At 46.8% G+C, this 12851-nt stretch overlaps 1 protein-coding gene across 1 annotated transcript in view; it reads right to left on the bottom strand.

The window, feature by feature from the left end:
* fam135a (family with sequence similarity 135 member A) overlaps nucleotides 1-12851 on the bottom strand; it is a 64854-nt gene that overhangs the window by 47228 nt on the left and 4775 nt on the right. The gene's annotated exons all lie outside the window — the stretch shown is intronic.

Here is a 12851-nt window from a genome sequence, read left to right as displayed (position 1 = left end):
TTAATCATTTTAGTCAATAAGATTCTTGCTACGTAAGCTTAACTCTCTGAACACTCGTGACGTGTAGTCCACTTGTCATTCCAATCTCCTTTGCATTAGCGTAGCCTCTTGTGTAGCCTGTCAACTATGTGTCTGTCTATCCCTGTTCTCTCCTCTCTGCACAGACCATACAAACGCTCCACACCGCGTGGCCGCGGCCACCCTAATCTGGTGGTCCCAGCGCGCACGACCCACGTGGAGTTCCAGGTCTCCGGTAGCCTCTGGAACTGCCGATCTGCGGCCAACAAGGCAGAGTTCATCTCAGCCTATGTCTCCCTCCAGTCCCTCGACTTCTTGGCACTGACGGAAACATGGATCACCACAGACAACACTGCTACTCCTACTGCTCTCTCTTCGTCTGCCCACGTGTTCTCGCACACCCGAGAGCTTCTGGTCAGCGGGGTGGTGGCACCGGGATCCTCATCTCTCCCAAGTGGTCATTCTCTCTTTCTCCCCTTACCCATCTGTCTATCGCCTCCTTTGAATTCCATGCTGTCACAGTTACCAGCCCTTTCAAGCTTAACATCCTTATCATTTATCGCCCTCCAGGTTCCCTCGGAGAGTTCATCAATGAGCTTGATGCCTTGATAAGCTCCTTTCCTGAGGACGGCTCACCTCTCACAGTTCTGGGCGACTTTAACCTCCCCACGCCTACCTTTGACTCATTCCTCTCTGCCTCCTTCTTTCCACTCCTCTCCTCTTTTGACCTCACCCTCTCACCTTCCCCCTACTCACAAGGCAGGAAATACGCTCGACCTCATCTTTACTAGATGCTGTTCTTCCACTAACCTCGTTGCAACTCCCCTCCAAGTCTCCGACCACTACCTTGTATCCTTTTCCCTCTCGCTCTCATCCAACACTTCCCACACTGCCCCTACTCGGATGGTATCGCGCCTTCCCAACCTTCGCTCTCTCTCCCCCGCTACTCTCTCCTCTTCCATCCTATCATCTCTTCCCTCTGCTCAAACCTTCTCCAACCTATCTCCTGATTCTGCCTCCTCAACCCTCCTCTCCTCCCTTTCTGCATCCTTTGACTCTCTATGTCCCCTATCCTCCAGGCCGGCTCGGTCCTCCCCCTCCCGCTCCGTGGCTCGACGACTCATTGCGAGCTCACAGAACAGGGCTCCGGGCAGCCGAGCGGAAATGGAGGAAAACTCCCTCCCTGCGGACCTGACATCTTTTCACTCCCTCCTCTCTACATTTTCCTCTTCTCTCTCTGCTGCTAAAGCCACTTTCTACCACTCTAAATTCCAAGCATCTGCCTCTAACCCTAGGAAGCTCTTTGCAACCTTCTCCTCCCTCCTGAATCCTCCTCCCCCTCCCCCCTCCTCCCTCTCTGCAGATGACTTCGTCAACCATTTTGAAAAGAAGGTCGACGACATCCGATCCTCGTTTGCTAAGTCAAACGACACCGCTGGTTCTGCTCACACTGCCCTACCCTGTGCTCTGACCTCTTTCTCCCCTCTCTCTCCAGATGAAATCTCGCGTCTTGTGACGGCCGGCCGCCCAACAACCTGCCCGCTTGACCCTATCCCCTCCTCTCTTCTCCAGACCATTTCCGGAGACCTTCTCCCTTACCTCACCTCGCTCATCAACTCATCCCTGACCGCTGGCTACGTCCCCTCCGTCTTCAAGAGAGCGAGAGTTGCACCCCTTCTGAAAAAACCTACACTCGATCCCTCCGATGTCAACAACTACAGACCAGTATCCCTTCTTTCTTTTCTCTCCAAAACTCTTGAACGTGCCGTCCTTGGCCAGCTCTCCCGCTATCTCTCTCAGAATGACCTTCTTGATCCAAATCAGTCAGGTTTCAAGACTAGTCATTCAACTGAGACTGCTCTTCTCTGTATCACGGAGGCGCTCCGCACTGCTAAAGCTAACTCTCTCTCCTCTGCTCTCATCCTTCTAGACCTATCGGCTGCCTTCGATACTGTGAACCATCAGATCCTCCTCTCCACCCTCTCCGAGTTGGGCATCTCCGGCGCGGCCCACGCTTGGATTGCGTCCTACCTGACAGGTCGCTCCTACCAGGTGGCGTGGCGAGAATCCGTCTCCACACCACGTGCTCTCACCACTGGTGTCCCCCAGGGCTCTGTTCTAGGCCCTCTCCTATTCTCGCTATACACCAAGTCACTTGGCTCTGTCATAACCTCACATGGTCTCTCCTATCATTGCTATGCAGACGACACACAATTAATCTTCTCCTTTCCCCCTTCTGATGACCAGGTGGCGAATCGCATCTCTGCATGTCTGGCAGACATATCCGTGTGGATGACGGATCACCACCTCAAGCTGAACCTCGGCAAGACGGAGCTGCTCTTCCTCCCGGGGAAGGACTGCCCGTTCCATGATCTCGCCATCACGGTTGACAACTCCATTGTGTCCTCCTCCCAGAGCGCTAAGAACCTTGGCGTGATCCTGGACAACACCCTGTCGTTCTCAACTAACATCAAGGCGGTGGCCCGTTCCTGTAGGTTCATGCTCTACAACATCCGCAGAGTACGACCCTGCCTCACACAGGAAGCGGCGCAGGTCCTAATCCAGGCACTTGTCATCTCCCGTCTGGATTACTGCAACTCGCTGTTGGCTGGGCTCCCTGCCTGTGCCATTAAACCCCTACAACTCATCCAGAACGCCGCAGCCCGTCTGGTGTTCAACCTTCCCAAGTTCTCTCACGTCACCCCGCTCCTCCGCTCCCTCCACTGGCTTCCAGTTGAAGCTCGCATCCGCTACAAGACCATGGTGCTTGCCTACGGAGCTGTGAGGGGAACGGCACCTCAGTACCTCCAGGCTCTGATCAGGCCCTACACCCAAACAAGGGCACTGCGTTCATCCACCTCTGGCCTGCTCGCCTCCCTACCACTGAGGAAGTACAGTTCCCGCTCAGCCCAGTCAAAACTGTTCGCTGCTCTGGCCCCCCAATGGTGGAACAAACTCCCTCACGACGCCAGGACAGCGGAGTCAATCACCACCTTCCGGAGACACCTGAAACCCCACCTCTTTAAGGAATACCTAGGATAGGATAAAGTAATCCCTCTCACCCCCCCTCCCCCTTAAAAGATTTAGATGCACTACTGTTCCACTGGATGTCATAAGGTGAATGCACCAATTTGTAAGTCGCTCTGGATAAGAGCGTCTGCTAAATGACTTAAATGTAATGTAAATGTATTGGTAGATGGGTACAAATAAAAAAGAAGACATTGAATATCCCTTTGAGCATGGTGTATAAACACATGTATTTCATCCATTTTGTCATGAGGTTGTGTGTGTAGATGGGTGAGAAACACCTGCATTTCATCCATTTTGTCATGAGGTTGTGTGTAGATGGGTGAGAAACACATGTATTTCATCCATTTTGTCACGAGGTTGTGTGTAGATGGGTGAGAAACACATGTATTTCATCCATTTTGTCACAAGGTTGTGTGTAGATGGATGAGAAACACATGTATTTCATCCATTTTGTCATGAGGTTGTGTGTGTAGATGGGTGAGAAACACCTGCATTTCATCCATTTTGTCATGAGGTTGTGTGTAGATGGGTGAGAAACACATGTATTTCATCCATTTTGTCACGAGGTTGTGTGTGTAGATGGATGAGAAACCTGCATTTCATCCATTTTGTCATGTGGTTGTGTGTAGATGGATGAGAAACACATGTATTTCATCCATTTTGTCACGAGGTTGTGTATGTAGATGGATGAGAAACACATGTATTTCATCCATTTTGTCACGAGGTTGTGTGTGTAGATGGATGAGAAACACCTGCATTTCATCCATTTTGTCACGAGGTTGTGTGTAGATGGATGAGAAACACATGTATTTCATCCATTTTGTCACGAGGTTGTGTGTGTAGATGGATGAGAAACACCTGCATTTCATCCATTTTGTCACGAGGTTGTGTGTGTAGATGGATGAGAAACACATGCATTTCATCCATTTTGTCATGAGGTTGTGTGTAGATGGATGAGAAACACCTGCATTTCATCCATTTTGTCACGAGGTTGTGTGTAGATGGATGAGAAACACGTGTATTTCATCCATTTTGTCACGAGGTTGTGTGTAGATGGATGAGAAACACCTGCATTTCATCCATTTTGTCATGAGGTTGTGTGTAGATGGATGAGAAACACCTGCATTTCATCCATTTTGTCATGAGGTTGTGTGTAGATGGATGAGAAACACATGCATTTCATCCATTTTGTCACGAGGTTGTGTGTAGATGGATGAGAAACACATGCATTTCATCCATTTTGTCACGAGGTTGTGTGTAGATGGATGAGAAACACATGCATTTCATCCATGTTTAATCCAGGCTGTAACAACATGTGGAATAGGTCAGGAGGTATGAATACGTTGTGAAGACAGAGTATAGAAAGAGTCTGGCTCTGTTGGGGTCACCTATAGGCCTGTAGTTTAGAGAGGAGACGGGGCACAGACAGCCTCGTAAGAAGAGAACAGTCGGTGTAGGTTTACTAAAGGCAAGTAAAACGAGCTTTAACTTTTCATGAATGAATAATGAGCACTTTCTTTAACACTCACTCGTGTGTTAAACTCACATTTAAAGTATTGATGAGTAAAGAAAGACCAGGGCCCATATTCTAACAAACATGTACTGATCTGGGATCAGTTCTCTCTTTACGATCATAATGAATAGGATTACACGACAGCCTGGGTGGACCTGATCCTAGAACAGCAGTCCTATTCTGAGACTGTCTGCTGGTCAGTGCTCTGCTCAGGACAGTATTACAACATGCTGTCTCCTTTTGAATGTACATTTCCCAGATGTGTAAGAGATGTTTGGCTGGTATAACCTGACTACTAGGCTGATTCAGAGCCGTGGCTGGTATAACCTGACTACTAGGCTGATTCAGAGCCGTGGCTGGTATAACCTGACTACGAGGCTGACCGTGGCTGGTATAACCTGACTACGAGGCTGACCGTGGCTGGTATAACCTGACTACGAGGCTGACCGTGGCTGGTATAACCTGACTACTAGGCTGACCGTGGCTGGTATAACCTGACTACTAGGCTGATTCAGAGCCGTGGCTGGTATAACCTGCCCACTAGGCTGATTCAGAGCCGTGGCTGGTATAACCTGCCCACTAGGCTGATTCAGAGCCGTGGCTGGTATAACCTGCCCACTAGGCTGATTCAGAGCCGTGGCTGGTATAACCTGCCCACTAGGCTGATTCAGAGCCGTGGCTGGTATAACCTGACCACTAGGCTGATTCAGAGCCGTGGCTGGTATAACCTGACCACTAGGCTGATTCAGAGCCGTGGCTGGTATAACCTGACCACTAGGCTGATTCAGAGCCGTGGCTGGTATAACCTGACCACTAGGCTGATTCAGAGCCGTGGCTGGTATAACCTGACCACTAGGCTGATTCAGAGCCGTGGCTGGTATAACCTGACCACTAGGCTGATTCAGAGCCGTGGCTGGTATAACCTGACCACTAGGCTGATTCAGAGCCGTGGCTGGTATAACCTGACTACTAGGCTGATTCAGAGCCGTGGCTGGTATAACCTTTTTTTTATACTACCTTTATTTTACTAGGCAAGACAGTTAAGAACAAATTCTGATTTTCAATGACAGCCTAGGAACAGTGGGTTAACTGCCTGTTCAGGGGCAGAACGACAGATTTGTACCTTGTCAGCTCCAACGTTCTAACCACTAGGCTACCCTGACTGCTAGGTTGACTCAAAGCTGTGTGTGTGTGTGTTGTTACATTGTGATGCAGCAGAAAGGAACAGCCTATTCCACTGTTGTGTCCGTCTGAACCACATCCCATGTTTGTTTCCTGACTCGCCATATGTTTCCAATGGAAGGAAGGCAGACAGCCGGACACAGACCAAAATACACTAGGATGTGGACTAGTCTTTTATCACACCTACGTAGCAGACACAGGACTCTGCATATGAGGTGCTGTTGAGATCACTACGGATCAATGTTCCCTCTAAGCTGCGCTCGTGCGTAGCTCACTGGGACTGCCAAACAGAAGAAACATCAGCCCTCGCAGAGAAGCAGGAGATTGAAGATTGATTCAATTTTAGAGTTTCCCCCTTTAATTAAAACTATCAACGCTTCGCTCTACTGTGGGAATTGTGATCGAATCAATGCAATATTAGCTACTTTCAATGTAACATATCGAAACAAAACGAACTATGCAAGACTTAGTATGCATAACTAACTGCAAGAGGTTTTGTTGTAGGCAGAACACATCGGAATTCATTGTATTGGCAGGCAGGACTCGGTGTACTCTGCACCGGGATGTGCTTGTTTTGAGATCAAAGCAAGAGCTGCATGCAGCCACGTGTGCACATTCTGTTCATATCCTTTGTTAGTGAGTTATTAGTCCAGTTATAGATCATTAGTAGTCAGCAATAGGGGAGTGATTGTTAGTTAGTGAGTTATTAGTCCAGTTATAGATCATTAGTAGTCGGCAGTAGGGGAGTGCTTGCTTCCTACATGTCTAGACATCTTTGAAAAGTGAGTCTGGTAAAGAGCACTTTTTTGTCTTAAAAGGGGAAGTGTTGCATTAGAAGACAGGCTTGAATAATCTAAGTAGCCAATAGGCAGAGGGTAGCATAATGTGTCTGATTCTCTGTAATAATGGTGTGGGTATAGTAATGCATTTTATTTTGTAAAGTGGTTTCTTGCATTCAACAACATTTTCAGTCACCTCCTTGTCTGAAGGACAAGTGGATTAACATGTTAATGTCAAGTCAAAAGTCTCAAGGAACGTAGACCTACATTAAACACCACACATTGGCTGCTACTGTAGATTGAATGATAGAACAGCTATTTCCATGTTAGAATGTTATGGGATGCATTTTCTCCATTGTTTTTGATGGTAGGCCACTCTAAATTATGATCAAATAGCCACAGTTGCCTACCTGACCATTGTCTGAAACTGTAACTTAAAGCAGGTACAGCCTGTGTTCACAGTAAACGCACCCTGGAAGTTGCACAGAATTTTCACAACTTTCAAGTTTGCACTCAGCAGACCTGAAAATGAGAGGGAACATTGCTATGGAAACTGTACAGTTTTTTTTCTGGCTCAAAAAGGGGCTTAGGTGCTGGGCGTGGCAGGGGGTGTGGCAGGGGGTGTGGCAGAGGGCGTGGCAATGAGCACGTCTCAGCGTGGCTACATCTTAGAGAACATTTTAAAGGCCCCCATCTTGGCTCTGTAGATACAACATTTTGCAGTTTTAAAGCAAATTTTCGGCGATTCTATATATTCTGCCATGGAGCCGAGAGAAAATGACGCAGTTTTAATGCTAGTTTCCTTCTATTCTACACATTTTGCCATGGCTAAGGCTGTGTTCTTTTTCTCAAACATAATAACAAAATTAATACTGCTAAATTCATTGTTTTGGAATATTTTATTCTCCCTGAATGTGAAGCTTTATTTTGGCGATGGTTAGTTCTTAAAGATGATATTATTTCAAATATACACTGAGTGTACAGAACATTAGGAACACCTTCCTAATATTTAGTTGCACCCCCTTTTGCCCTCATTACAGCCTCAATTAGTTTTAGAAAGTAAAAGCGTTCCACAGGGAGGCTGGCCCATGTTGACTCCAATGCTTCCCACAGTTGTCTCAAGTTGGCTGGATGTCCTTTGGGTGGTGACCATTCTTGATACACACAGGAAGCGTTGCAGTTCCTGACACTCAAACTGGTGCGCCTGGCAGCTACTACCATAACCTGTTCAAAGGCACTTCAATATGTTGTCTTGCTCATCCATCCTCTGAATAGCACACATACACAATCCATGTCTCAAGGTTTAAAAATCCTTCTTTACCCCGTCTCCTCCCCTCCATCTACACTGATTGAAGTGGATTTAGTGACATCAACAAGGGATCATATCTTTCACCTGTTCAGTCTGTGTCATGGAAACAGTAGGTATTCAGAATGTTTTGTCCACTCAATGTATATAGGTCCATTATTCTTTCTACATATTTTATATCTGGTTTTAGTCATTTAAGTTTACGATTTAATTGTTTTTCCATCACCAAAATTCATAAAATAAAAACAGTTTTGAGTTAGGCGAACAGTTTAGGCTGCCTGCCCAATGATTACAATGGAAGAAAAATCCCTGCAATACAACGGTGGGTAGAGGCCACTGTGAAGCAGGAAGCGAAGAGAGAGCTTTCCATCCTCTCTGAAGCCGACGTCATGGGAACTCTGTTGGGGGGATATGTAGGCCGCAGCCGGCTGCCTGCTCTGCTCCACAGCTGAGTCCACTACAACCAGACACTCAGCCAGACTGCGTTCTGATGGCTACAGACACATTGTTCACCAGAGTAGTTTAGGCCTCAGGGACCGTGAAGAGTCAACGTTACAGTAGGACAATCTGCGTGATGAACATCAGTGTACAGTGTGGAGATAAAGATCTGAAGGCATGTCAGTATCTCAGTGGTCTTGTCTTGCTAAAGCCAACCGTTGCTGCAGGAAGCACATTTGGCCTTAAGGTTGTAAACATTACAAAAGGCGTCAATGTGTACAAGAGGAGAGGCTAGATAGGCTTTCTAATGAGTTCATTGTAGAATGATGTGTGGAGAAGAGCCCAAATCACCACTAAATTCATTTTTATCATTGCAGCTTAAAATGTCCAGCCATAAACCACCAATAGTTGTGTGAAAGCTGGAAAGGCCAAGGCTCTCATTGTAAAGGTTTGACCCACAGCAACTGTTAACACAAACCAACACCTAGCTATCACAGCACAGCTACACAGCCACTGTTAACACAAACCAACACCTAGCTATCACAGCACAGCTACACTGCCACTGTTAACACAAACCAACACCTAGCTATCACAGCACAGCTACACAGCCACTGTTAACACAAACCAACCAGCCAGCTATCACAGCACAGCTACACAGCCACTGTTAACACAAACCAACACCTAGCTATCACAGCACAGCTACACAGCCACTGTTAACACAAACCAACACCTAGCTATCACAGCACAGCTACACAGCCACTGTTAACACAAACCAACACCTAGCTATCACAGCACAGCTACACAGCCACTGTTAACACAAACCAACACCTAGCTATCACAGCACAGCTACACAGCCACTGTTAACACAAACCAACACCTAGCTATCACAGCACAGCTACACAGCCACTGTTAACACAAACACCTAGCTATCACAGCACAGCTACACAGCCACTGTTAACACAAACCAACACCTAGCTATCACAGCACAGCTACACAGCCACTGTTAACACAAACCAACACCTAGCTATCACAGCACAGCTACACAGCCACTGTTAACACAAACCAACACCTAGCTATCACAGCACAGCTACACAGCCACACCAACACCTAGCTATCACAGCACAGCTACACAGCCACTGTTAACACAAACACCTAGCTATCACAGCACAGCTACACAGCCACTGTTAACACAAACCAACACCTAGCTATCACAGCACAGCTACACAGCCACTGTTAACACAAACCAACACCTAGCTATCACAGCACAGCTACACAGCCACTGTTAACACAAACCAACACCTAGCTATCACAGCACAGCTACACAGCCACTGTTAACACAAACCAACACCTAGCTATCACAGCACAGCTACACAGCCAACACCTAGCTATCACAGCACAGCTACACAGCCAAACACAACACACCTAGCTATCACAGCACAGCTACACAGCCACTGTTAACACAAACCAACACCTAGCTATCACAGCACAGCTACACAGCCACTGTTAACACAAACCAACACCTAGCTATCACAGCACAGCTACACAGCCACTGTTAACACAAACCAACACCTAGCTATCACAGCACAGCTACACAGCCACTGTTAACACAAACCAACACCTAGCTATCACAGCACAGCTACACAGCCACTGTTAACACAAACCAACACCTAGCTATCACAGCACAGCTACACTGCCACTGTTAACACAAACCAACACCTAGCTATCACAGCTACACAGCCACTGTTAACACAAACCAACACCTAGCTATCACAGCACAGCTACACAGCCACTGTTAACACAAACCAACACCTAGCTATCACAGCACAGCTACACAGCCACTGTTAACACAAACCAACACCTAGCTATCACAGCACAGCTACACAGCCACTGTTAACACAAACCAACACCTAGCTATCACAGCACAGCTAACACAAACACAAACCAACACCTAGCTATCACAGCACAGCTACACTGACACTGTTAACACAAACCAACACCTAGCTATCACAGCACAGCTACACAGCCACTGTTAACACAAACCAACACCTAGCTATCACAGCACAGCTACACAACACTATTAACACAAACCAACACACACAGCTACACTGCCACTGTTAACACAAACCAACACCTAGCTATCACAGCACAGCTACACACAGTTAACACAAACCAACACAGCTATCACAGCACAGCTACACTGCCACTGTTAACACAAACCAACACCTAGCTATCACAGCACAGCTACACTGACACTGTTAACACAAACCAACACCTAGCTATCACAGCACAGCTACACTGACACTGTTAACACAAACCAACACCTAGCTATCACAGCACAGCTACACTGCCACTGTTAACACAAACCAACACCTAGCTATCACAGCACAGCTACACACCAACACCTAGCCACTAGCTATCACAGCACAGCTACACAGCCACTGTTAACACAAACCAACACCTAGCTATCACAGCACAGCTACACAGCCACTGTTAACACAAACCAACACCTAGCTATCACAGCACAGCTACACAGCCACTGTTAACACAAACCAACACCTAGCTATCACAGCACAGCTACACAGCCACTGTTAACACAAACCAACACCTAGCTATCACAGCACAGCTACACAGCCACTGTTAACACAAACACCTAGCTATCACAGCACAGCTACACTGCCACTGTTAACACAAACCAACACCTAGCTATCACAGCACAGCTACACTGACACTGTTAACACAAACCAACACCTAGCTATCACAGCACAGCTACACAGCCACTGTTAACACAAACCAACACCTAGCTATCACAGCACAGCTACAGCCACTGCCACTAGCTTAACACAAACCAACACCTAGCTATCAGCACAGCACAGCTGTTAACACAAACCAACACTAGCCACTGTTAACACAAACCAAAACACCTAGCTATCACAGCACAGCTACACAGCCACTGTTAACACAAACCAACACCTAGCTATCACAGCACAGCTACACAGCCACTGTTAACACAAACCAACACCTAGCTATCACAGCACAGCTACACAGCCACTGTTAACACAAACCAACACCTAGCTATCACAGCACAGCTACACAGCCACTGTTAACACAAACACCTAGCTATCACAGCACAGCTACACAGCCACTGTTAACACAAACACCTAGCTATCACAGCACAGCTACACTGCCACTGTTAACACAAACACCTAGCTATCACAGCACAGCTACACAGCCACTGTTAACACAAACCAACACCTAGCTATCACAGCACAGCTACACAGCCACTGTTAACACAAACCAACACCTAGCTATCACAGCACAGCTACACAGCCACTGTTAACACAAACCAACACCTAGCTATCACAGCACAGCTACACAGCCACTGTTAACACAAACCAACACCTAGCTATCACAGCACAGCTACACTGCCACTGTGAAGCAATAAGGGAAGCGAAGGGAACTCTGCATTCTAACACTGAATGAAGCACCACAACAATGGCAAGTCATGTGACCTGTCCTTGTCAAGACAATGGTCGTCAGGTCCTGTGTTAATATACACAAACCCTTGGACCCGAAAAAAGACTGTTTTTCTACTTGGCTGAGGAAGACTGCTATTTTTGGTCTCTGCACTACATTTATGCCAGTTACCATGGGGTTCCAAGGCCATTATCACACCATCAGGGTTGTGTTCATTAGGTATTAAATGGAAGGAAACAGATTGAAACAAGGAGGGACTACCTGAACTTGTCCAATAAGAAACACTCATTTTCATTTTGTTTACCTCTGTGTCTTATTGAACACAACCCAGACCATAATCAAGAGATCAGACATAATGGATATGTGTTTCACTACTCAGACCTGACGACTTGGGTGACAGGTTTCTGACACCATGTACAGGAACCATCGTAGCATGAAGCACGGCATGCAGATGGTGGATGAAAATAAGAACTGGCAGTCAAACGAGTGCATCTACAAACGGGACTAATAGCCTATAGCGACAGTGGTAGCCAGGAAGTGTGCGGTAGTCTCGCTTAACATAGATATGACAGAGTCCCTCTGCTCAAAATGTCTACAAATAGTGTCCCTTTAAATAAAGTCAGTCAGGCCTCTTGAGATGAGCCAGTGTTTACTTGCTGGTCAACTCAACGACCCCAGGCGGGGGCTTTCTACTCAGACTGCATTAGAAGGTGGAGGATGAGGACTTTTACACACACAAATCAATAGAAACGGCCATTTGAATAAATGATCAATAGCGTGTCTGAAGAGATGGACATCCTTTTAACACAATTGTGAGATGGAAGCGTAGCCTAGTGGTTAGAGCGTTGGACTAGTAACCGGAAGGTTGCGAGTTCAAACCCCCGAGCTGACAAGGTACAAATCTGTCGTTCTGCCCCTGAACAGGCAGTTAACCCACTGTTCCCAGGCCGTCATTGAAAATAAGAATGTGTTCTTAACTGACTTGCCTGGTTAAATAAAGGTACAATATATATTTTTTTTTTAAAGAATGTCACTATCAGTTTGTTCAGATGCAGAGAGAGCAGCCTACTTGGAGGACATGGGCTTGTTATTATCACTGACCAACGTGTCT

Source organism: Oncorhynchus nerka, linkage group LG10, assembly GCF_034236695.1.
Source record: "Oncorhynchus nerka isolate Pitt River linkage group LG10, Oner_Uvic_2.0, whole genome shotgun sequence".
NCBI lineage: Eukaryota > Metazoa > Chordata > Actinopteri > Salmoniformes > Salmonidae > Oncorhynchus > Oncorhynchus nerka.
Note: the sequence above shows the minus strand (reverse complement) of the source record. Positions and strands in the feature narration are given on the sequence as shown.